The sequence below is a fragment of the Triticum urartu genome, chromosome 6A, assembly GCF_056163025.1.
Source record: "Triticum urartu cultivar PI428250 chromosome 6A, HENAU_Tu73, whole genome shotgun sequence".
Lineage (NCBI taxonomy): Eukaryota > Viridiplantae > Streptophyta > Magnoliopsida > Poales > Poaceae > Triticum > Triticum urartu.
Genome location: NC_141878.1, coordinates 386,323,024 through 386,350,008, shown reverse-complemented (window position 1 = coordinate 386,350,008; position 26,985 = coordinate 386,323,024). Strand labels below are relative to the sequence as shown.

The window sequence follows — 26,985 nt, the reverse complement described above, 5'->3', positions numbered from 1 at the left end:
GGCGGCGCACGGCGAGACGGGCGGAGGGAGGCGGCAGGGATGGCGGCCGGCGAGAGGTGGTGCCCGCGAAGCTCGCCGGCCGGAGGCGGCGAAGATGGCGGCGAGGGCGGAGCGGGCGGCGGAGCGCGGGGCGCGGCTCGGGCCCAGCGCCGGCTGTGGGCCTCGCGGGCCACGGCGGCGGAGGGACTGGCGGCGCCACGTGTCACGTGCAGGTTGGCTAGACACGGCGGCGGGACGAAACGTACATGTCCGTCGGCGGAGAAGAAGTGTCCGGCGGCGCGAGGTAGAGGAAGGTTAGGGTTAGCCCGCGAATTTGGAAGGGTTGCACATATATATAGGTAGAAGGAGCTAGGAGAGTCCAAATGAGGTGCGGTTTTCGGCCACGCGATCGTGATCGAACAACCGAGATGATGGAGGAGGTTTAGGTGGGTGTTGGGACAAATTAGTACTCTTTGGGTTTAGATTATTGACTCTAGCAAACCCTTTGGGTGTTGGTCACATGACGATGTGAACTATGGGTGTTAATCACATGGTGATGTGAACTATTGGTGTTAAATCACATGGTGAAGTGAACTAGATTATTGACTCTAGTGCAAGTGGGAGACTGAAGGAAATATACCGTAGAGGCAATAATAAAGTTATTATTTATTTCCTTATTTCATGATAAATGTTTATTATTCATGCTAGAATTGTATTAACCGGAAACATAATACATGTGTGAATACATAGACAAACATAGTGTCACTAGTATGCCTCTACTTGACTAGCTCGTTAATCAAAGATGGTTAAGTTTCCTAACCATAGACATGAGTTGTCATTTGATTAACGGGATCACATCATTAGGAGAATGATGTGATTGACTTGACCCATTCCGTTAGCTTAGCACTTGATCGTTTAGTATGTTGCTATTGCTTTCTTCGTGACTTATACATGTTCCTATGACTATGAGATTATGCAACTCCCGTTTACCGGAGGAACACTTTGTGTGCTACCAAACGTCACAACGTAATTGGGTGATTATAAAGGTGCTCTACAGGTGTCTCCGAAGGTACTTGTTGAGTTGGCATATTTCGAGATTAGGATTTGTCACTACGATCCTCGGAGAGGTATCTATGGGCCCACTCGGTAATACACATCAATATAAGCCTTGCAAGCATTGTAATTAATGAGTTAGTTGCGGGATGATGTATTACGGATGAGTAAAGAGACTTGCCACTAACGAGATTGAACTAGATATTGAGATACCGATGATCGAATCTCGGGTAAGTAACATACCGATGACAAAGGGAACAACGTATGTTGTTATGCGGTTTGACCGATAAAGATCTTCGTAGAATATGTGGGAGCCAATATGAGCATCCAGGTTCCGCTATTGGTTATTGACCAGAGACGTGTCTCGGTCATGTCTACATAGTTCTCAAACCCGTAGTGTCCGCACGCTTAAAGTTCGGTGACGATTTGTATTATGAGTTTATGTGTTTTGATGTACCGAAGGTAGTTCGGAGTCCCGGATGAGATCGGGGACATGACGAGGAGTCTCGAAATGGTCGAGACGAAAAGGTCGATATATTGGACGACTATATTCGGACATCAGAAAGGTTCCGAGTGATTCGGGTATTTTTCGGAGTACTGGGAGTTACGGGAATACGAGGAAGAAGTGTTGGGCCTTAATGGGCTTTAGTGGGAAGGAGAGGCAGCAACCAGGAGGTGGTGCGCGCCCCTCCCAAGCCCAGTCCGAATTGAACAAGGGGTTTGGGGCTCGGCCCCCCTCTCCCTTCCTTCTCCCCTTCCCTCCTTCCCACATTCTCCTAGTTGGACTAGGAAAGGAGGAAACCTACTCCTACTATGAGTAGGAATCCTACTCCCTTCAGCGCGCCCCTCATAGGGACGGCCTCCTCCTCCCTTGCTCCTTTATATACGGGGGCAGGGGCAACCCTTAGAGACACACAAGTTGATCATTGATCCCTTAGCCGTGTGCGGTGTCCCCCTCCACCATAATCCACCTCGATCATATCGTAGCGGTGCTTAGGCGAAGCCCTGCATCGGTAGCAACATCATCACCATGAACACACCGTCGTGCTGACGGAACTCTCCTGTGAAGCTCTGCTGGATCGGAGTTCATGGGACATCATCAGGCTGAACGTGTGCTGAACTCGGAAGTGCCGTGCGTTCGGTACTTGGATCGGTCGGATCGTGAAGATGTTCGACTACATCAATCGCGTTCTCGTAACGCTTCCGCTTACAGTCTACGAGGGTACGTGGATGATACTCTTCCCTCTCGTTGCTATGCATCACCATGATCTTGCATGTGCATAGGAATTTTCTTGAAATTACTACGTTCCCCAACACATACACGCCCAAGAAGCCTAGCTGGTTCACGCAAAGGTTCTTCGTCACGTGCATCACGTCGATTGAAGAGCGGACCTCTAGCTCTTTCCAGTAGGGTAGGTCCCAAAATATAGATTTGTTCTTCCACATGGGTGCGTGTCCCTCAGCGTCATTCAGAACAGATAGTCCGACGGGACCTTTTCCAAAGATTATGTGTAAATCATTGACCATAGCAAGTACGTGATCACCGGTACATATGGCGGGCTTCTTCCGGTGATTTGCCTCGCCTTTGAAATGCTTGCCTTTCTTTCGACATTGATGGTTGTGTCGATGTCAAAACCGGCGGATCTCGGGTAGGGGGTCCCGAACTTTGCGTCTAAGGTCGATGGTAACAGGAGACGGGGGACACAATGTTTACCCAGGTTCGGTCCCTCTCTATGGAGGTAATACCCTACTTCCTGCTTGATTGATCTTGATGAATATGAGTATTACAAGAGTTGATCTACTACGAGATCGTAATGGCTAAAACCCTAAAAGTCTAGCCCGTCTGACTATGATCCTAAGGATCTATCTACGGACCTATCCCTCCGGTTTATATAGACACACGAGGGATCTAGGGTTACATAAGGTCGGTCATAGAGAAAAGAATCTTCATATTTGGTCGCCAAGCTTGCCTTCCACGCCAAGGAGAGTCCCATCCGGACACAGGTAGAGTCTTCGGTCTTCGTATCTTCACATCCCATCAGTCCGACCCATTCTAATAGGTCGGACGCCCGAGGACCCCTTACTCCAGGACTCCCTTAGTAGCCCCTGAACCAGGCTTCAATGACGATGTGTCCGGCGTGCAGATTGTCTTCGGCATTGCAAGGCGGGTTCCCCTTTCCAAATACTCCAAGGTAGTCCTCGGACGTAATGAATGTGTCCGGATCTGTAACACAAGTACCACACAAAACTGCAGAGAATATAATATTGCATGAGTCCAATCCGCTGACAACTTTTTGTAATGTGACATCATGTCCACTAGGTCATCATTTCGAACCGTTTTTCGTCTGCCACTCCATGTTTCGAGACGCGGTTTTAATGGGCATGTCTTGTCGAAGCAGAGATTGTGTCCCCTTATTGCGGGATTCTCAGCAATACGAGCGTGGGTAGTATAACCGTGTCATTTACACGGCCCTTGGGAATAGGCGAGTTTTGAGGCTAGTGGGGAGGCTCTTGATATTCACTGCCTTTATAAGGAGATAAGGACTCCCTTTCTTCACCCACGCCTTCTCTCTTTCTCTGTCCTTCCATTCTCGAGCTCCAGCGCCAAAGTTCTCATTCTTTCCGCCTCAAGGAAGCCCTCAGCCATGTCTTAATCTGGAGGGCAAGGCAAGTGGATGGCCTCCTCCATTAGGGAGAAGGACATCACCAAGCTTCGGGAGGCCGGGTATCTGGCGAAAGAAATCGCCCACCAGCTTCCAGCCAAGGGACAAATCATCCCCACACCGAAGCCCAACGAGAGGGTGGTGTTCATCCCTCATTTCGTCCGCGGGTTAGGGTTTCCTCTCCACCCTTTCGTTCACGGGCTTATGTTCTATTACGGGCTAGATTTCCATGATCTAGCCCAGAACTCCTTCCTCAACATCTCGGTATTCATTGTTGTGTGTGAGGCCTTCCTCCGCATCCAACCCCACTTCGTACTATGGCTTAAGATCTTCAACATGAAGCCGAAGGTGGTGGATGGTCAGCACGCGGAGTGCGGAGGCGCCATGGTGAGCAAGATGCCCAATGTCACGTGGCCCCAGGGTACTTTTGTGGAGACCGTCAAGGAGTGGCAAAAACTGTGGTTCTACATCATAGAGCCCCGAGTCACTACGTCGGCTGCGGCATCCGAATTCAAGTCCGGAGCCCCAACGCGACTCACCTCCTGGATAGAGAAGGGGCCGAATTGGTCTTCGTCGGACGAGCTGATAGCGCTACAAACACGCATTCAAAGCATGGTGGATAAAAACATCAAGCTCGTCGACGTAATCCAGGTGATGCTGGTTCGTTGGATCCTCCCATGCGAGAGCCGAAGCTGCCCCCTATGGGAATTCGACCCAAAGAAGCACAAAACTTTGGAAAGGCTCTTCGGAACCACTCACGAAGAAGCCTGGAAGTTGCTCTTTAAGGGAAATGAGACGCCGCCCGCCATAGACTCGGACCGTGAGCACGATATTACCCATTCCGCTAATGCGGTAAGCCCTTCACGTCTCCAGACGCATCCTCTATTTGCTTGTTTCAAGGAAGATATCTAAACCTTATCACTATTTTTTTTTAGGTATGGACGGAGAAGGTGGAGCGGATTCACTGTTTGGCTCCGCTGCCCTAGGAAACAATCATCCCACTCCTAGCAAAGATGCTGGTGCCGGTGCCTTATAAGCTGCCGGAGAAGAAGGCCAAGGGGTCCGGAGTGGCCTCCGCCGCAAGGGAGCTTCGGACGTGTCATCCGAAGACAGGACCCTCTCCTCCGCCGCCAAAGATAATGGTGAGGAGGAGGAAGAAATCACCTCTCCCCCTAATGGGGGGAGGAAGAAGAGGGCGGCCTCCACAAATCTGGAGGCGGAGGCGCCCAAGAGGGGGAAAGGTCCTCCTGCGGATAACCCCGCGTGGGACGTCGACAGCAGCCCGGAGCGACACCCCCGAAACAAGCCTCTGGCCGCGTCGTAAGTACTTAAAAACCCGCACACATCCATACATCCGGCACCTCTTGCTTCATGATATTAACATATTTAAATGATGTCGTTGCAGTCCGGCCCATGACAGCTCCCAGCGATCCTCATCAAGAGGTTCATTGGATTCGAAGGCGATGGCTAGCGAATCACCGCCGGCCGCTCACTCTCCCACGGCCAATGGCGACGACGAGGTGTTGTCCCAAAGGACCTTCCCCAGCCAGGGAGAGGTTCAGGAGGCCGCCAAGGTGGCGCCAGAGGGTGAAGCCTCGGCTACCGGACACATGGGGGAGCAGACCCCCATGGCGACTGGGGATGGGAGCCTTGCTCAATTCAGCCCCCAGCCGAATACAAGTCTGGAGACCTATACGGCTCCGGAATCCGGCGAGCAACCTCCTTCGAAAGAAGGGGGTGTGCCTGTTCTGCCGGTGACCTCTGTCCAACCAGAGGCACCGGATAATCTGCTGGAAGCGCTATGAGGCGCTTTCACTGTGGAAGAACACCGTATCCTTATGGGTATGGCGATTGAGAAGGTTCAGTCCGTCAAGAGTGGACTGATCGAAGACTGCAGCGGCCTACTGACAGGTTTTGAGGTAAGCGGCATAAAAGGGAAAATCCCAATATAGACAGTAGCCCCTGAGACACTGTCCGTTTTTCGGAGGGGATCAATTAAATTTCGCAGGAAACTAACTAAATGTGTCTGATGTGAATAAGCAGGCTTCGTTGTTGGCTGCGACCTCAAACACTGCCGAAGTCTCCGGACTAAAGCAGAGACTAGAGCGGGCCGAGGGGGAGCTCGGCCAAGCAAGGAAGCAGCTAGAAGACCAGCAAGGTATGTAATGACTGGCTATGTATTTAGAAAGAATAAATGATGTATATTGACCATAGTGTCATGATATGTGTAGGAGCGACGACCGGGGTCGAGGCCCTTAAAAAGGCCCTGGCCGAAGCCGAGGGGAAAGCTGTCAAGGAGCAGGTGAAAGCACAAGTGCTCCCTAGGTGGTTTTGATAATTGATGACAACATATCTCTTGTTGGACTAACATTTCTATCTAGCATGTTTCAGATAAGTTCAACAATGGAGTGGCATGGACTAAAGGTTGTGGGAACTCCTTCAAGATGCTAAGGACAAAGGATTGGCTAAAGCTTCAAGCTCAAGACTCTTCATTTTACATTTTAGTGATCCAAGATCACATTGAGTCCATAGGAAAAGCCAATACTATCAAGGAGGGATGAGGTGTTGCTTAATGAGCCTCTTGCTTCATGTGCTTAATGATATGCTCCAAAATCCTCAGCTACTTTCCCACTTCCACATATGACCTAAACCCTAAGCCAAACTCGGTCATACCGATTCTTTCTATCCGGCGCCACCGAGTTTCACTTGTCATAAGCCACTGCCAAACCCTAGCAATTCGGTTCTACCGATAGGGATCTCGGTCTCACCGAGATGGGATTGCAAACTATCTGTTTCCCTTTCGTAACTTTTCGGTCTCACCGAAAGAGCGAATCGGTCCCACCGAGATTGCAGTGTAAACTCTCCGTTTCCTTTTTGTAACTTTTCGGTCTCACCGAAAGAGCAAATCGGTCCCATCGAGTTTACCTGACCAATTCTCTGGTTAGCTTATTACCAAACTCGGTCTCACCGAGTTTGTGTAATCGGTCTCACCGAGATTACGTTATGCCCAAACCCTAACCATATCGGTCCTACCGAGTTGCATGTCAGTCCCACCGAAAATCTCTAACGGTCACTAGGTTTACCTTTTCGGTCCGACCGAGTTTGTTGATTCGGTCCCACCGAGATTGGAAAACTGTGTGTAACGGTTGGATTTTGTGTGGAGGCTATATATACCCCTCCACCTCCTCTTCATTCGTGGAGAGAGCCATCAGACTAAGCCTACACTTCCAGCATCCTATTTCTGAGAGAGAACTACCTACTCATGTGTTGAGGCCAAGATATTCCATTCCTACCATATGAATCTTGATCTCTAGCTTTCCCCAAGTTGCTTTCCACTCAAACCTTCTTTCCACCAGATCCAAATCCTATGAGAGAGAGTTGAGTGTTGGGGAGACTATCATTTGAAGCACAAGAGCAAGGAGTTCATCATCAACACACCATTTGTTACTTCTTGGAGAGTGGTGTCTCCTAGATTGGCTAGGTGTTACTTGGGAGCCTCCGACAAGATTGTGGAGTTGAACCAAGGAGTTTGTAAGGGCAAGGAGATTGCCTACTTAGTGAGGCAAGTCCTTCGTGGGCGATGGCCATGGTGGGATAGACAAGGTTGCTTCTTCGTGGACCCTTCGTGGGTGGTTGCTTCTTCATGGACCCTTCGTGGGTGGAGCCCTTCGTGGACTCGCGCAACCATTACCCTTCGTGGGTGGAGCCCTCCATGGACTCGCGCAACCGTTACCCTTCGTGGGTTGAAGTCTCCATCAACGTGGATGTAGGATAGCACCACCTATCCGAACCACGGGAAAAACATTCGTGTCTCCAATTGTGTTTGAATTCTCCAAACCCTTCCCCTTACATTCTTGCAAGTTGCATGCTTTACATTCCGCTGCTCATATACTCTTTGCATGCTTGCTTGATATGTATTGTGTATGTTGAAATTGTGCCTAAAACTCCACTCAAACCAAAAAGGCCTAAAAATTGCAACTTTAGCACTAAGTGTCTAATCACCCCCCCCCCCTCTAGACATATCTACTTCTAGATCCTACAGCAGGCCGCTCGTAAGAAGCTTAAAGCCAGGCTGAACAAGGTTCAGCAAGAGCTCCAGGACGCTGTGAAGAAGTGTGAGACCTTGGAGTGCGATGTTTCGGATTGAGAGACCGAACTCGCAAAGGCCCGCTGAAGCGCGGAAGAGGCCCGGGTTGAGGCCCAGGGCGCCCTCCAGGAGATCCAGGAGGCCAAGAAAATCGCGGCGGGTAAGGTGTTTAGTATGCAAAGCAAGTATGTGAAGAAGAAGTATTTCTTACTAACCCGGATTCGGAGTTCTCCAGGGGCGTTTACAGACCTGCTGCGTAGTGTGTCTGATGTTGCGGAGTTCTTCCGAGCCGAAGAGGGGAGCTCAACGGAGAAGCTGTTCTGGTCGCAATATCTTGCGCCAGAACATCCCGTGCCCTTTAGCGATCAGCTAAAACAGTTGGTTGAGCTGCATCGGGTGGCCGAACTGGCCATGAAGGACTTAATAATACGACTGTGGCCTGCCGAAGCTATGCTAGGCAGCTACTTCGGGCTCGTGAAGCGGCTGGTGAACGTCTGTCCTCGGCTGGACGTCGTCAAGCGATCGGCCTGCATTGAGGGTGCGCGCATGGCCTTCGCCCGCGTCAAGGTGTGGTGGGCAAAGATGGACGCCGTCAAGCTGACGACTGAGGGGCCGCCAGAGGGAGCACCGCACGCCCGAGCAGTATTTTGCAGATGTCCTGGAGGGGTCTCGTATTGTGGCAACGCAATGCCCGCAAGACATTATTTTTGAATGAATACATTCATGTTGTCTTTACCTTATATGATGAAACAAAATCGTTATGTAATATAATGTTTGTTATTTAAAAAATTTCACCTCCTTTGTGGCCGTGTTGTGAAAAATCTGAGAGTTGGCCAGTCGTCGACTTCTGCCCCCACGTAGATAGTACGGGGGTGTTCGGGATGTAATCTAAACACTCTTGATCCAATTGTTTGGTCCTTAAAGGAGGTGTTTAGCGCAACGAACCAGGCAATCGGACTATGCAGCTTTAGCACCACACTTAGCCATAGAGTTTGACAATAAAAGATAGGCGCAGCCCATAGTATCCGAACTAGGATGCCATAAACACCTGATCGGGTAAGTACCGATCCCTCGCGTAATGCAGCGAAAATCTCTAAGGATTTGAGACCTCCGAAAATCTCTACCGATCCCTCGCGTAATGTACTAGAGTGTACGGGTGCTATTTGATAAAGTTATCAAAAAATAAAAAGAAGAAAAGGTAGTAAGCTAGAGCCGTAAAATTTGGGCCGCAAACTATTTCCATTATAATTTCATTGGTGCGTTAAAGCGCATTTATACAAGTAGTGCAATAAGCAGGAGGCTATTTAATATGCCTTAACTAAGGGAGAGCTGCGTGTGGGTCCTGAAAATAGGTAAAGGGATCGTTAAATAAACCACCTAAAATTTCCCCCGTACGTCCATGCTTCTTGTCGTCTTGGTGTATTTATCCATCAAAAAGGAACCGATGGTCAAGCCGTTAGGGAAGTGCATGTGAAAAAGAGACATGAAAAAGGAGGAAAATGGAAACAATGAAAGTATGTGTGTGTCCGAGGGCGGTCGAGCCGTATTGTGGATCACAAGCTAGTTATGCCTCCACCCATGCCCATGGTATTTTGAGTGCATAGTTATGTATGCAGTACAATTGCCGCCACTTGGTCGGGACTGGGACAGAGGTTGAATTGCTAGTCGAGCTCTTGACGAGCCGAGATGTCCTGCTGCAAAATAGTACGGACTCTCTCGACAGTGTCCGGGAGCTCGGCCACCGAATTAAGGTTCTATTTGAAAAGGTCGCTCTGTACTTCCGCTGCTAAGGTAGCAGTGTGCTCCTCGATGCGGAGGGAGCGTTCCGTGTTTCCATTAACTGTTATGATGCCTCGTGGTCCGGGCATCTTGAGCTTGAGTTAAGTGTAGTGTGGCATCGCGTTGAATCGAGCAAATGCGGTTCGTTCGAGCAGTGCGTGATAGCCGCTGTGAAAGGGGACGATATCGAAGATTAACTCCTCGCTTCGGAAGTTTTTCGGAGATCCGAAGACAACCTCTAGTGTGATTGAGCCTGTACAGTGGGCCTCTACACCTGGTATGACTTCTTTAAAGGTAGTCTTGGTGGGCTTGATCCGTGATGGATTAATGCCCATTTTGTGCATTGTATCCTGATAGAGTAAGTTGAGGCTGCTGCCACTGTCCATCAGGACTCGCGTCAGGTGGAACCCATCAATTATTGGGTCCAGGACCAGTGCGGCTGAACCGCCGTGACGGATACTGGTTGGATGATCCCAGCGATCGAAAGTGATCGGGCATGACGACCATGGATTAAATTTTGGGGCGACTGGCTCTATCGCGTAGACGTCCCTGAGCACGCGCTTGCGCTCCCTCTTGGGGATGTGGGTACAATATATCATGTTCACCGTTTTGACCTGAGGGGGAAACTTCTTCTGTCCACCTATGTTCGGTGGCCGGGGCTCCTCGTCGTCGTCTTCGCTTTGCGATCCCTTCCCCTTGCTTTCGGCATTTAACTTGCCGGCCTGTTTAAAAACCCAACAATCTCTGTTGGTATGATTGGGTGGTTTGTCTGGGGTGCCATGAATCTGGCACGAAAGATCGAGTATGCGGTCCAAGCTGGATGAGCCTGAATTGTTCTTTTTGAACGGCTTCTTCCACTGACCGGACTTAGATCCACTGAATCTGGCATTGACCGTCGTATCATCGGTGTTGTCATTGTTGTTTCGACGCTTATATCTGTTGCATCGAGACTTGTCATTGCTATTTTTGGCTTTAGGGGTGCCGGCGTCGCTTGCATTGTTTTTGCTTTGGGCCAGCCAACTATCCTCACCCGCACAAAAGCGGGTCATGAGTGCCGTGAGGGCTGCCATGCACTTCGGCTTTTCTTGGCCGAGGTGGCGGGCGAGCCATTTGTCGTGGATGCTGTGTTTAAAGGCCACTAGGGCTTCGGCATCTGGACAGTCGATGATCTGGTTCTTTTTAGTTAAGAACCTAGTCAAAAATTTCCTAGCAGACTCTCCGGGCAGTTGAACTATATGGCTTAAGTCATCAGCGTCTGGAGGTCAAACATATGTACCTTGGAAGTTGTCAAGGAAGGCTTCTTCCATGTCCTCCTAGCTGCCGATGCAATTTTCGGGCAGGCTGTTCAGCCAGTGCCAGGCGGGCCCTTTGAGTTTTAGGGGGAGGTATTTAATGGCATGAAGGTCGTCACCGCGGGCCATATGAATATGGAGAATGAAGTCCTCGACCCATACCGCGGGATATGTGGTTCCATCGTATGATTCGATATTCACGGGTTTGAACCCTTCTGGGAATACATGTTCCATGACTTCGTCAGTGAAGCACAGAGGGTGTGCGGCGCCTCTATATCAGGCCACATCGCGACGTAGCTCCGATGGAGTCCGTCTGCGGCTTTCGGCCCGCGCATGACTAGGTTTGTCACGTCCGAATAGATAGCCGTCGTCATGTGTCGAGGCACATCCTCGCGATCCATAGATCGTTCTAGTATGTCCTGATCTATTGTTCAGGTCCTGCCGAAGGTCGTATGTGTGAGCGCGAGCTGTTTTACCTCTGTATTTGCGATGAGGCGGCGCGGGCTGGTGTTCGGTTTGAGTTGCCCTGTTATCCCGACCGTGTGGTGGTCGGTCAGTCGCATTGCGCGATGGCGGTATGTGCTCCGATGCCTCGTCGTCGAACTAAGGTAGCAATTTCCGCTGCGGGTTGCTTTTTGCTGGGCGCTTGAGGCCGTGTTCTTCGGCTGCTAGGACATCGGTCCATTTATCGTTGAGCAGATCTTGGTCAGCTTGAAGCTGCTGCTGCTTCTTTTTTAGTCCCCTTGCAGTGGCTATTAGTTGGCGCTTGAAGCGTTCCTGCTCAAGAGGTTCCTCAGGCACGATGAAATCCTTAGTGCCGAGGCTCGCCTCATCCTCGGAGAGCGGAAGATAATTGTTGTTGAGGGAGTCCTGTATTAGGGGGTCTCCGGACAGCCAGACTGTTGGACTATGAAGATACGAGATTGAAGACTTCGTCCCGTGTCCGGATGGGACTCTACTTGGCGTGGAAGGCAAGCTAGGCAATATGGATATGTATATCTCCTCCTTTGTAACCGACCTTGTGTAACCCTAGCCCCCTCCGGTGTCTATATAAACTGGAGGGTTTTAGTCCGTAGGACAAGATACAATCATACCATAGGCTAGATTCTAGGGTTTAGCCTCTCTGATCTCGTGGTAGATCAACTCTTGAAATACTCATATCATCAAGAACAATCAAGCAGGACGTAGGGTATTACCTCCATCAAGAGGGCCCAAACCTGGGTAAAACATCGTGTCCCCTGCCTCCTGTTACCATCCGCCTTAGACGCATAGTTCGGGACCCCCTACCCGAGATCCGCCGGTTTTGACACCGACATTGGTGCTTTCATTGAGAGTTCCTCTGTGTTGTCATCATAAGGCTTGATGGCTCCTTCGATCATTGCTAGCGATGCGGTCCAGGGTGAGGCTTTCCTTCCCAGACAGATCTTCGTATTCGGCGGCTTCGCACTGCGGGCCAATGCTCTTGGCCATCTAGAGCAGATCAAAAGCTACGCCCCTGGCCATCAGGTCAGATTTGGAAACTTGAACTACACGGCCGACATCCGCGGAGACTTGATCTTCGATGGATTCGAGCCCATGCTGGACGCGCCGCACAGTCGCGACATGCAAGACGTAACTCTGCCGTCGGACAGTGTTCGGGAGATCGCATCTGCAGCTACTCCGGCCTTTAACCCAGAGCAAATCGCGCCATCCTAAAGCGGAGGGATGGACCCCGCGATGGAGGCCGCACTCTCAGTGGCGATAGAGCCAGATATTGACTTCACCCCTTATGAGAGCCGTGTCACTGAACCACTGGATTTATCCCCGGCCACGGACTCCAAGCCGCCTACATCCGTGCATGTCGAATCCGACGGGGCACCAACAATGGAGTTCACCTCCGCGGATATCTTTCAGCACTCACCTTTCAGAGATGTGCTAAATTCATTAAGGTCTCTCTCCCTGTCAGGAGAACCTTGGCCGAACTATGTCCGGCTAGAATGGGATGCGGACGACGAAGAAATTCGCTGCCCACGCACCACCCACTTAGTACCCACTGTCGACGACTTAACCGACATGCTCGACTTCGACTCCGAAGACATCAAAGGTATGGACGACGATGCAGGAGACAAACCAGAACCATCGCCCACAGGACGCTGGACCGCTACTTCATCACATGACGTATACATGGTGGATGCACCCAGAGAGGGCAATGGCGAAGAGACAGCGGAGGATGCACCCTCCAAGAAACCCAAGCGCCGACGTCAACGGCGCCGCTCTAAGTCCCGCCATAGCAAAAACAACGATAATAATAGTCCACGCGACTCTGGAAGAAATGACAACTGCACCACCCCGGTGGCAGAACACGATCAAGATGCAAACTGCACACATAGTACGGATCCGATGTCCGAACACGATGACGCCAAAGATAAGCCTCATCAATCCCCGTCTAGGGAACAAAACAGTCCGGGCGAAGATGCACACATCATCCTGGAAACGCACTTGGAGAAAGAAAACCTTCGCGGAAGGCTTATTGCCACAGCGAGGAGCCTGAAGAAACAGAAGCAAAGGCTCAAGGTCGCACAAGATATGCTCAACAGCAAGTGGAACAAAGTAACAAAGTATGGTGGAAGTTACCATCAAAATAGCTATCCAAAGCGTAAACTATTACCGAAATTCGACAATGAGGCCTTAGAGCCCATACAGCCGAAAGGTGATACGGCCAACCGGCCGGATCCACCACCCAGTGAACGCGATAGAGCGGCTAACAAAGTCATGCATAAGTCAACACACGATTCACGTGAGAACTTGCGTCAAAAATCCGGCGCGACCAGATCTATCTATGGATCTAGGAAGCGTGCTACGGTACACAACCAACGCTGAATACTACAACCGTTCGAACACCATGGCACATCCCAATACAGGGGTGCTGCACACCCCTTATGTTTTGCTGATGAGGTGCTGGATCACGAATTCCCAGAGGGATTCAAACCAGTGAACATAGAGGCGTACGACGGAACCACAGACCCTGGAGTCTGGATAGAGGACTTCATCCTCCATATTCATATGGCTCGTGGAGACGATCTCCATGCCATTAAATACTTGCCCCTCAAGCTTAAAGGGCCAGCTAGGCACTAGCTGAAAATCCTCCCCGAAAACTGAATTGGAAGTTGGGAGGAGCTCGAGGACGCTTTCTGGGCCAATTTTCAAGGGACTTATGTCCGACCTCCGGATGCAGACGATTTAAGTCATATAATCCAACAGTCCAGAGAGTCCGCCCGAAATCTTTGGAATAGGTTCCTCACCAAGAAGAACCAAATCGTCGACTGTCCGGACGCCGAAGCCTTAGCAGCTTTTAAACGCAGCGTCCGAGATGAATGGCTCGCCAGACACCTCGGTCAAGAAAAACCGAGAACAATGGCAGCCCTAACAAGCCTCATGACCCACCTTTGTGCAGGCGAGGACAGCTGGTTGGCCCGTAGCAGCACCAGCGACCCAAGCACATCCGAAGTCAGGGATGGCAATGGTAAACCACGATGCAACAAAAACAAGCGTCGAAATAAAGAAGGTAGCCCAGATAACACGACGGTAAACGCCGGATTCAGGGGCTCCTAACCAGACCAGCGGAAAAAGCCTTTCAAAGGCAGTAGAGAAGGACAATCTGGCCTAAACAAAATTCTTGACAAACTATGTCAGATTCACGGCACCCAAGACAAACCTCCAAATCATACCCATAGAGAATGTTGGGTCTTCAAGCAGGCCGGTAAGATAAACGCCAAATACAAAGGCGAAGAGACACCAAGAGAAGACGAGGATGAACCTCGCCAGCAAAATGCCGGAGGACAGAAAAAGTTCCCACCAGAGGTTAAAACAGTAAATGTAATCCATGTGACAAAGAGGAGAAGCAATCATGCACTCCGATGCACACGCGCCATAGAGCTCGTCACCCCTATGTTCAACCACTCGTTGGCATGCCCGATCACTTTTGATCGTCGGGATCACGTTACAAATATCCGGCGCGAAGGAATGACGACCTTGGTGCTAGACCCAATAGTAAATGGGTACCATTTCACACGGGTCCTCATGGACGGCGGCAGTGACCTAAATCTGATATATCAGGACACAGTCCGCAGAATGGGGATAGACCCGACACAAATAAGCCACAGTAATACTACCTTCAAGGGAGTAATACTAGGCCAAGAGGCCCGCTGTACGGGCTCTCTACCACTAGAGGTGGTATTCGGTTCTCCCGATAACTTCCGAAGCGAAATGTTAACTTTTCACATTGCTCCATTCCGAAGTGATTATCAAGCACTACACGGAAGGGCGGCTTTTGCTCGTTTTAACGCAGTACCGCATTATGCTTTTCTCAAGCTCAAGATGCCCGGTCCACGTGGCATCATCACAGTTAGCGGAAATACCGAACGTTTTTTACGTATGGAAGAGGATGTGGCAGCTCTAGCAGCCGCAAACTAAGACGGCCTCACCAAACAGAAAAATGGCATGTCGTCAAGACCACGGACACGGTTAGACGAATCCGGCGTTCCATCATATATACATGAGATTGGTTTTCGAACCCTCATAAAATGACACCAGGGACTTCCCGCGGGTAATCAGGGCCAGCCCGGTTCAACTTGGTTTCTCTTGAATTTCGATAGTTCATTGATAATAACCAACTCTTCTCAATTTTGGCACGACAACTTTCACCTAAGTTCTTTCCTTTTACAGATGACAATCGTGCTGCACCCATCCAGGACATGGCACAACAGGGACACAGGCGCAGACGTGCAGCAGGGACCCACCCAAAGGTTTCTTTTTAGATTAAGACCCTGCGTAAACCCTTTTTTACTGTCTCTTGTTGCTCACATCCTCCGGATACTCCACACAACCGAGAAGGATGCTGGCGTTATTGGCATGTGGCCACGCCAGGATTTTGCACGTACCTGGACACATGGGGTTCACTACAAGAAATACGGTCAATTATGACTCCCCATTTTGGTCATTAATTCATCATTGCTTTCGTTTATTGACCTTTTTTAACCAAATTCGGAAGGTCAACAGTTGGCCGTCAAGAACGAACAAATGTGACCTTTTCTGGAATTTTTGTCGTTAAATCTTTGACCAAAATTATGGTCATTACTAATGAGCCTAGGCCACCTAGGATCTGATGTGGCTGAACCAGCGTGGCGCTGACGTGGAAAAAATGATGACATGGATGCCATGTAGGATTAGTCCAAATCAGTTGTTTTAATGGGCTGAGCCCAATAATTTAGCCCATTTTTACATTTACTTTTGGGCCACGGCCTGTTAATGTTAGTTCTTGGGCTCAGGCAATGTGCTGTCCATTTATTGAATGCCAGCCCTTCTCTCTAAACAACAAAAATATATGAATCTTTTTCTATCAAAAAAACTATATTGGGCCTTGAGACGAGCAAGCCCACTCATACAATTTAGTATTTTCGCTGTCCAGCAAATAGCCAACAGTAGCTCAAAAAGAAAAAAATCATTGCACAATTTGGCAGTCAACCAATACAGGAGAATAGAATGATAAATATAATTCTCCAAGATTTCATTAACTTAGGCCCAACAGTATCATTACGCCACAGTTTTAGAAGATGCACCAACCAAAATAACATAGCCAGTAGCTTAGTATCAGTACACCATGTTCATAAGATGCACCAACCAAAACAGAACCTCCTCAAACCACAGCCAATCCCTGGTCCATATTGTGATTCATATGTCCAGTCAACCAAAACTCATCAACCCCAGGTCCAAACAACTCAACATCAAAGGTCCCAAAGCCAACATCAACCATGCCGTACTAAACTATTTTACCTTCGAATAGATCCATGATACGCGCAAATCTAGCATCACTTGCTACAGCCCTAGCATCGGTGGCCTCAACTCTTTGCAGTAACAACTGATACTCTGCAGCGCGTGCAGCTTCGGTCTCCTCTGATTTTTTCTTGACCTCAACAAGCTCCTCTCGCATCAACTCAGAGGCTTGCCTCTCCCTCTCAAGCTTGTACTCTAGTTCTTGTACATGAGCATCCAAAGCAGATGCAGACCTGTTGAACTTCTTCTTGGAGCTCGAATCAAGGCCAACATTTTGAAGGAATGTGCTGGAGGGACATTCTTTAGTGAGAATGTCAGCAACAACAGCAGCAACATTCTTTGGTTCTCCACCTTCTGGTACCCCTTGTTCCATAGCTTTTTACATGTCAGCCTCACATTTAAAGAAAGATGTACACATGTCATTGCAGTTGGTTCTGAATGACTAGGAAACTTTATAAGCAAACTATTCAAGAATGTTGACTAAATAATAATCCAGTCTCCATGCTACTAATTAACTAGTAGTTATTTGAAAACTTTGAAGCAGACAAGCAGAATTAATCATTCTTAGGAATCACTTTTTTTGCAAGTTACTATCAGCTACATGAAAGAAGCATGGCACCAGGTTTATTAAACAGGTAAGCATACACAACAAACCATTGTTGAAATTTAAATTAGGCAACTAAGTGCACCTCTGTTTAGCTTAAATGGGAACATGGAGCGGAGAAGAATGTAGTACATTTCAGGAGCGCATATGTTGTTTCTTTAGTACAGTATACAGTATCAGAGAATCCACTTCCACAAGTCCTAAACATTTCATTCAGATCGTATATGAAATGACAGAGTTTATCCACTTCGAAAGCAAGGAAGATAGATGCTTCAGGCAATCACTAGAAAAATAATCAAAGAGCATACAACACTCTCTCTTAATTACCAGTGTTAAAAGACAAAGCAGTACCTGCTGGACTGCAACAAGAACTAAAATTGCCTGAATATTGTCGCATTTCCAGTACCAAAATGAATATGCAATGCAATGAAATAGAGGATTGGGACAAACAAACTATAACAAAACATGAATCATATACTGTACTACTTTGAACAACCCATCTCTATCAAATCTGTCGAGCAGAAGTCATATAATGTAATCAAGTGTAACAAGGATGAGGTAAACAAGCCTCATCAACACAGAAAAGAATAGTAGAAACTTGCTATCGCCTTCTTAACTGGCTCAGAGAAATCAGTCTTCTTGCCATTGTGGCACTCCTTGAATAGATCAAACAAAGTCAACTCTTCACCCTTACGAGCCTCTTTCTGAAATTGTTCACGACACAATGGAACAATAAGAAACAATTGAAAGAATCACTGTAGTAGCAAATGAAAACATGAGAGATCCTTACCAAAGCATGCACATGAGAAATGTAGGGGCGAGAACCAGTTTTCTGATGGAACTTAACTTCGAAACGGTTCTCCTTGTTCAACTGACAGGTTTCCTACCATGGAAAAAGATGTATGAGAATTAATGGAGCAACCACAAAGGCTCCTAAAGATTGCAATCCAAGTTGCAGTTCAAAAGGGTATGCAGCCATAATAGCATGAAAATCAATGTTATCATCATCTCTCCAAGTAGCACAACTGATGTTTAGTAAAGAAAGGTAGAGATAAAGACAACATATCTATCTTCAGACATCATGTCTTTTTATTGATCGACTTCCTTGCCTTCTTAGGAACCTTCAAAGCATTATAATAAAAGAGAGACAACTATTAGATCTCATGCAAAAAATGTATTTCCAGAATTAGTCAAAGCACTAAAGCACATATAGCATACAAATAGCCCCCATCCCTCAAAAACAAAAGTAGAATTAGCACCGTATCTTCCTTCTCCACTACAATATCATCAACTTCATCCTCCTCAATGACCTCATCGTCAGGACTCTACTCAGAGCTTGAGCCTTGTTGTGTTATGGCAGAAGCTGAGTCCCCATCGGTGATGACACTACTTTGCTGCATTCGATTTGAGTTCCTAACCATCATACCTAATGCAGTGATGCCAAGTGATTGGAATATGCGGTTGTTCCTCATCAAATTTTTAGCCCTAATCTTCTCGTATTCAGCAGTTGGCGCTTCTTTACATGAACAAAAAATATAATTGTAAGACTGAATGGTTGAAATGCATAGGAGAAGCAAGACAACACAAACAACTGAGCTGCGAGTTTCTTAGCAATCCTAGAATACAAATACAAATCAGGAGTGAACTATTTTATTTTGTTTTTACTACAGAGTACATATCAGGAGCGAACTGTTTTATTTTGTTTTTTATACAAAGTACATATCAGGAGCGAACTATTAGTAATCCTAGAAGACGTATATTTCAGGTACTAGGTTACAAACATTAGCTAGGCACGAAACTATGCAAAGCGCAATTCACGTCCATAGAAAACCAAACAGCACACTCAACAAACAAGTTGTATACCTGCGAGTTTCTTGCTCGTTGTCATCTTTGTCATAGTGGATCTCACAGGAATTGGAACTGTGCTAGTCAGCTTGGTTGTTACCTAGTTTACTTGCCTTGCTTGCTGGACGAGTTAATGGCCTAGGGAGCAGCATAGCAGTTACAAGTTAAAAATATAAAGTGGGCAGATGCTTTGAAAGGTAGATAAATAGTTGCACTTATAATAGTATCTAGACACAAGCACTTCACTACTTGTCATCGACATCAGTCACACTGTCACACACAAGCTGTAGCCTACACATTTTTAGCTATTGATAAAGATTGCTTATGTATCATGTCTTTGTATAATATACAAGTATTCAGTTGAGAGCAAGTGCAAAACAAAATACATTTGCAGTTCAAATGTTCAGTTCGTTAAATTTGCAGAAATTAAGTGTAGCAATAGGATTAAATATTTAAATTAACAGCCAGTGCAAAACTGATGTTGATTTGAAATTTTCAATGGGGACTGGCAGAACTAGAGCTGCGTGGTCACGTAATATCATGAGTCTACTATTGCAGAGCTATCTAGACTCCCGCAACGCCACTTTTCTTCGGTAAAAGTAGACTTAGTTGTCCAGAAACTGAATCGGATTTAGTTAAAATGGACCACCTACTTGGATGTGGGATGAACATGAAGTTACCTAGGGGAGGACAGAGAACATAGTCCGCTTGTACTTGGGCACCTCCGTGAGCAGCTTGTCCTGAGAGGTTGGTCGAACGGCACCCTCTTCTGCTTCCTTTCCACCTCTGCAACCTTCACCACGACATAACAAATACAGTGAGAAACGGTGGAGTGTGATGGTGCAGAGAGAGAGAGAGAGAGATGTGATGGTGGAGTGTGCTGCTAGGTTGGGCGAGCCAGAGCGGGGAAGCACAGGCGCCAGAGGCCCGTACCTGGAGAGGTCAAGGTCACGCCGCTGCTCCCGTCGCCCCGCCGGTGGTTGGACCGGCCGCTGCTCGCGTCGCCCCTCCGGCGGCTGGACCGGCCGCTGCTTGCGCCGCACGCCGGTGGCTGGACCGGCCGCTGCTCGCGGCACCCCGCCGGTGGCTAGATCGGCCGCGGCTCGCGCTCGAGGGGAAGGCAGGGGCGGCTAGGGTTCGAGGGGATTTGGGGATTTGGGGGACGGGAACGGTGGTATGGTGCAGTGCGGCTGAATTAGTTCGACGAAAATACCCTCATATCGTGCGGTGCGGGCGTGTGGCGGTGTTCTCTGGTGACAAAAATACCCTCATATGTGGAGCGGGAAAATTTTCGCCAGCAGCGGGAAAGATTTTAGGTGTGGCAGGAGGAGATGTGGAGGTAGAAAACTTAGCACATATTATGTACAAAAAATAATTAAGTCATTTTTATGAAAATTTGAACTACAACTCCCTTATAGTTTACTTGTTATTTTAAAAAAATATTTTTAGGTACACAAATATCTATTTCATCATAGATATACCAAGAGTTTTGCAAGAATCAACCCTAAGTATGAACAGTTATTTTGGATTTTTTTGACTGCATTTTGAAACCGGCATAACAAATTCAAAAAAATCAAAACAAAAAAAACCTTCGCATTATGTAATTATATGTGGCCTAGCTGCTGGGGAAAATGATAAACTTGTAATACGACAATTGTCTCAAAAAGTGTTCTAAAAAATTAGCTATCATGTATGAAGATTCATGAATTACAAGCCAAATGACCACTGTGATGGAGCATTTGTTTCCTAGAGCAAACCAGTCGACAGTGAAACAACATGGCGCCGAGGTCCCCACCCGTAGCCACCGGCGGAGCGACAGATGGAGGCAGGGACCAGCGGCTTCGCCGGCGGAGGGAGGGGCAATGGTTTCTCTTCCTCGTTTGCCTCTCGTGCGGTTGGGGAAGAGAACGAGTCGTAGGATTAATGACCTTCAATATCTTTTTCCATGCTCTCCTCATTATTGGTATACTTCATCACATCGCTCATTGTTCCGCCGAGCACTCTCCACAACACCAACAAGCTCCAGCGTGCCTTTCTTTTGGCCGGTTCTGACAAGACCACAGGGGCAAAATGCAAAGTAAACTGGGACCTCATATGCCGCCCATACGACCATGCAGGCCTCGGTGTGCTCAACACTGTCAAATTCATGCGCGCCCTCCGACTGCGTTGGTTATGGTCTGAATGGACAGAGTCGTCCAAGATGTGGGTTGGCATGGGCAACCCTTGCGATGAAAAGAACCGGGATTTCTTCTATGCCTCCACTTCTATCACTATTGGGAACAGGGCCAAGACCCCTTTTTCGGAGGCGCCTTGGGTGCATGGCAGGAGACCTATTTATATTGAGCCTCTCATCCATGAGGCTTCCACAAGAAAAAACTGAAAGGTGAGAGAAGCTCTCAATAAGGGATCCTGGATCAACAAAATCAAGATGACCGCCAACTTCTTTATGACACACATTCGTCAATTTGTTGATCTTTGGCTTCTGATCTCGGAATTCTCACTTGAGGAGCACACGGAGGATGAGATTACTTGGAAGCATGCCACTAATGGCCAATACTCCACGACGGCGGCTTACTCCGTGCAGTTTCTTGGAATGGTCCACTCTCCTATGGATCACACGGTTTGGAAGGCTTGGGCACCGCCCAAGGTGAAATTGTTTGCTTGGCTGGCCATACAAGATCGAATCTAGACAGCTAATAGGTTGGCCCGGCGTGGATGGCCAAACTGTCAACTCTGCCCCCTATGCAAAAGAGAACAAGAATCTGGCCTACACCTTTTCGTCAAATGTCGATTCACCCTTCGCCTATGGAATTTGGTCAATGAGTAGGTACACTTAGAAGATCTTGACACATTTACTTGGCACCTTGAGGACTCTTTAAAGGAATGGTGGGTAAATAGATCAAGCAAGAGTACCCCCAACCGGAAAGCCATGGCCTCCCTCGCCATGCTATTGGGATGGACCATTTGGAACGAACAGAACGCCCGGGTCTTTCGACAAAAGAGTATGCCTCCAACGGTTTTGCTCAACAACATCAAGAGTGAAGTCATCCTTTGGGTAACCGCCGGGGCGAAGAAATTGGGTAACATAAAGTAACACTCTTTTGTTTTTTCAGTTACGAGGTGTATTTCGAACTCTATTCCCCCTTAATTAATATAAGAGGCAAATATTTTGCCTCGGTTTCACAAAAATTAATTGGTGGCAATGTCAGTTTGCTTTATGTTGGTTTTCTAATTTCTACATGTTCCTTTCTTACAGACTCTCCTTTTGCAACGTCCGGGTATGTGTCTTAGTTATATATAATTTTCCGAGTTCATATGAATTTATTATGATCTTGGGAGTTTAAATATAATTTAAAGGACACAACCCCACATGTCATAGCTTTAGTTACTAAGGGAGTTCTTTAGTAAAAAAAAGGGGAAATTCTTTAGTATTTTGATTAACTCAGCTTCTGTTAGCAACACAGTCGGTGGCAGCAAACACGGCCGCGAAACACTAAGCCTGAACCCAATTGTTCGGTTGTTTCTGAACCCAACTGAACCAAAGCCACGCAACACTAAGTCTGGACCCACGCATTCTGTGCATTTTCTTCATTTTTAACAAGCCGCGTTACAACAGTCTGAACCCACGCAACACTAAGCCAGAACCAACTGCTTCAATTTTTATCCAATAATGCAGGTCAGCCCAACAGATGAGGCAAAATTAGTAGTGCGGCTTTGTACCAATAAACATACGATTCCATGATCCAGATGAAGTTTGACTGACTTAAACTCTAACAACAACTCAATCACTCGAAAGGTTACTAGCTAGCATGGGACTTCTTCAGGATGACACACTCATACTTGACCTGGAACCACTTCATGGAATCTTTTTTTCATGGCATCTTCCTTGGTCACCCTTTGGTGGATCCCAACACAGGCCTTGCATCGGCATCGCCGGGACGCGGTATCCAGCATGCTCCAGAACAACAAAGAGGTCCATACTCCATACCATAAATACCAGTTGATGGACAAGGTTACAACTTACAAGTTCAGTACCTGTTCAGGAAGTCATACCTGAGGGAATTAATCCAGTAAGTTTGAAGTATGTAAGAAAATACCATATCAATATTAGCATGCAAACCATAGTTCACAGAGGAACACAAAACACTTATCGAGAACAAGGTTACAACTTACAAGTTCAGACATACATAAAGTATGTTAACTATCAAACCTAATGGACAACATACAGGTATAACCGATACAACCAAACAAGGCAAGGTATTATATAGATAACATTTAGATTTATTTACTTGAAAAGGACAGACAAAATATACCATAGACCTTTCTGTAGTAGAAGCACAAAATATCAATTGACCATAGACCTTTCTGCACTAGAACCGAACAAGGCAAGGCAAGGTATTAAGAAAGATGTGAACACATGAGATAAAATGTAGAGACGTGAACACAGAAGATAAATTCACAGACCTGGAACTACTCGTCATCATCACCAATATTGTGACCGGTGTGATGTTCATCATCACTACGATATTGCATCATAGTTTCATCGTGGTCATCCTCCTCCTCGCTTTCATCCAATAATTCAATATGTTGTTTGACAAGTTTTGCTGCTACAACAGGATCAAAAAAGTGTTCTAAAAAATAAGCAATCATGTAGGAAGAAGAACAGGAGGTTTGCGCCACGCAGAACTTGCGGCTTTTCTGCCTTTCATTCACCGAATTTACTTCCAGTACAGCAAAGGAAACAGGCTCATGGACCCTAACTACACGGCACCACCGATCGTGGTGCTCGTGCCATCCCACGAGCGATCAGAGGGGGCGCCAGACTCACTCTTGGCGCTAACTAACTCGAGCTAAACTCATTGACAGAAAACAACCTCAAACTACTACTGACGAAACTGACGAAACTGAAGAAATAAACACTAGCTACTGAAGACTTGGCTTTATTCAACAGATATGACCATGCTAGAAAGAGTAGATTTCTCACATAACAATTGATAATGTAAAATCATGCATGTGTGTAAGATGGAAAATTTTCTCAAATTTTGAACCATTAGATATCGATGCAGAGTTGAGATGGCAGGTAAACATATAGCAGAGTTGAGATGATTTAAGTAAGACACAATACTCAGGAGTATTTTCCCCACACAAATGATCAGAGAATGAAAAGAGCTACAATACTCAGGAGTAAGCTTGTGTGCTGAGTGACTCGCTTGGAAAAGAGCTACAATACTCACTGAGAATGAACAACAGCTTCAGAGCACTAACCATAGAATAGAAGCTTTGTTCGGCTGCAACACTTAGAAATGGCAAGGATGCCGTCCGCCCTATGCAGCCCGCTCTGGAGATGACGCCGTCTGCCGCCGTCTGTACTCAGCAGATGACGCTCTCTGCCACCGGGCGCTACCCGCCACCCGATCAGTGCAGGTGATGGACGGCCACGGCGCCGCACTCTCCCCACTCGGTGCAGATGATGGTCGGCCGCGGCGCCGCCCGCTGCCTGACCGACGCAGGTGGCGGTCAGCCGCGCCACCGCCGAACATGATTGGTGATTTTTGTTTCTAGGGTTCGTTTCTAAGTCACAGACTTGGCCCGGTTTATTTTCTTTTTTTCAGAAAAAGGGACTTGGCCCAGTTTATTTTCTTTTGTTCGGAAAAAGGGACTTGGCCCAGGTAATCCAGAAAAAGTGACCGTCCAGTTTTGGCCCAAAGGAGGCCCACTCATCGCAACGTAAACAAATTTCACGATGAGGTCTAACTGGTAAGTGGCTCTTTGGATGAGCGATTGTTGTTCGGTGCGAGTCCGGTGCTGCCCTTTTTTTATCAACTTTATGTAATTAAATTCCTATTTTTATCAACTTTATGTAATTAAATTACTGAGTTGTAATCTAGTCACCCTCATCTCCTATGATGATTGACAAATAGGAACGCCACATAGACAAAATTGCTGAGTTGTCATCCAGTCACCCTCATCAAGTTTTTATGATGATATATTTTGGTCATTATGGACTGAAATAAGGTAGTATGCACCATTCACATCTTTATGACCTTTCTATGAAATCAAATAACGACCATTTGGCCCCGAATTATCATGAGACTATAGGGTTTGAACCCTTCCACACCCTTCATGACTAATTTGTGAATTTTGGTCATGGATCTATGACTAATTAAACCGCGGTCACTAATTTTTGTCATGTACGAGCGTTTTTCTTGTAGTGGTTTCTTATTAAGGGCATTGTTTAGCCCGGTATATGTTATAAAGACCGAACACCTTAGGGAGTGTTCGGCATCGCGAGTTTGGACCTATATGCATCAGCTCCGAATCATGTCTTTGGTCAAATGTTGGGTTTGCCCGGCTCCCACGTTTTGGTACCTTATGTTCCGTTATATCGGCTAAGGTAGCACTGGGAGAACTACTGCGATTGTGCCCTGGTTCATCCGGATGAGCACCTCAGTAGAGAAAGCCGAAAACTGGCTGTCATGATATAGCGAGAGACTGGTCAACCACTCGATGACTCATCGGAATCTTTGGGATTCCTCTGCAATAATGAAGGACCATTTCTCGGTCACGTACGTACGCGCCCCGTATTCGGACGAGCGCAGAAGTACCAGGGGCTACATAGTAGCCCCACTGTCAAACTCCTATGGCCAAGTGAAAGTGTTAAAGCAATATAGTCCGATTGCCTAGTTCGCTGCGCTATCACCTGCTTAACGGACCAAGACGTTGGATCAAGTGTGGATAAGCATCTTTTGCGAACACCCCTGCATTATATGCATGGGGGCGGAAGCCGACGACTGCAAACTTTCAGGTTATACACATATATACATAAACGGCCGCACAGGAGGCACCATAGTACTTTCGGGCAAAAGTATAAATAGAGCCTTGACAATTCAATAAAACTTTGTTTTTACAATGGGAATGCATGTCGCTTGAACATAACATTCTTCGAGCACTGAGCCTCTATCGAACGAGCGCCTTCAAGAACTTCTTCCAAGTAGTGCTCGGCAGCCACTCGGCCTACAGCCGAACCCTGTGTCGCAACAGTGGTGGCCTCCATCTCCGCCCAGTATGTCTTGACACGGGCAAAGGCCATCCGCGCACCCTCTATGCACGCCGATCTCTTTACAGCATCGATGCATGGCACAACACCAAGGAATTGTTGCACTAAGCTAAAGTAGCTATTTGGCCTTGGCCCTCCCGGCCACAGGTGATCCACAACGGACCTCATGGCAAGTCCGGACAACCTATGGAGCTCGGCCCACTCGGCCAATCGCTCATTCAACAACAGCGGATGGACTGGAGTGTGGAACTGTGACCAGAACAACTTTTCCACTTCGAGACCTTTCTGATCCTTGAAGTACTCGGCCACATCAGCAGCACTTGTAGCCAAATCCATGTACGCATCCGCAGAACTCCGTAGCCGGTCTAGAGGAGCATACTTCGGATCTTCGAACTTAGTCCGCAACAAGAAGGGATTCCCAGACACGATATCTGCAGCTTGGTTCAGCTCCTCCTTCGTCGCTCTAATTTTGGAGCGGGCTTCCTTGGCAGCCACCCGGACCTTCTCCAGGTCCGTCGCCTTCGCCTGGTTCTCTTCTTCAAGAAGCTGGTAACGGTCAGTGGCATCTTTTAACTCTACAGTCATCTTGGCTATTTTTCCCTTTCTCTCGCAATGCGCGGCCTGTTCGGCCCTTAATTCTTTGGCCGCCTTTAAAGCGGCCGCATTGCTACTCCTTGCTTGCTCCTTGGCTCGGGCAATTTTCGCCTGAAGGGTCTCCACGGTGGCAGCTCCATCTGCAGTCACAACACATTAAAGATACTGGCATCATGCTACTCTTATTATGTGACGACCACCAGAAAAATCACTCACCCTGT

At 47.6% G+C, this 26,985-nt stretch overlaps 1 long non-coding RNA gene across 4 annotated transcripts; it reads right to left on the bottom strand.

The window, feature by feature from the left end:
* Positions 1-17,722: 17,722 nt before the first annotated feature.
* On the bottom strand, positions 17,723-20,289 carry LOC125513344 (uncharacterized). 4 transcript variants are annotated; one of them, XR_007285869.2, is made up of 6 exons: positions 20,047-20,288; positions 19,794-19,906; positions 19,132-19,251; positions 18,528-18,784; positions 18,059-18,389; positions 17,723-17,972 (listed from the first exon to the last, which is right to left on the bottom strand). It is a non-coding gene; the product is annotated as an uncharacterized LOC125513344 (long non-coding RNA). The 4 variants fall into 4 exon arrangements; XR_007285871.2 differs by having other exon boundaries at positions 18,695-18,784; positions 20,047-20,285; XR_015608290.1 differs by having other exon boundaries at positions 18,059-18,784; positions 20,047-20,289.
* Between the last annotated feature and the right edge of the window lie 6,696 nt (positions 20,290-26,985).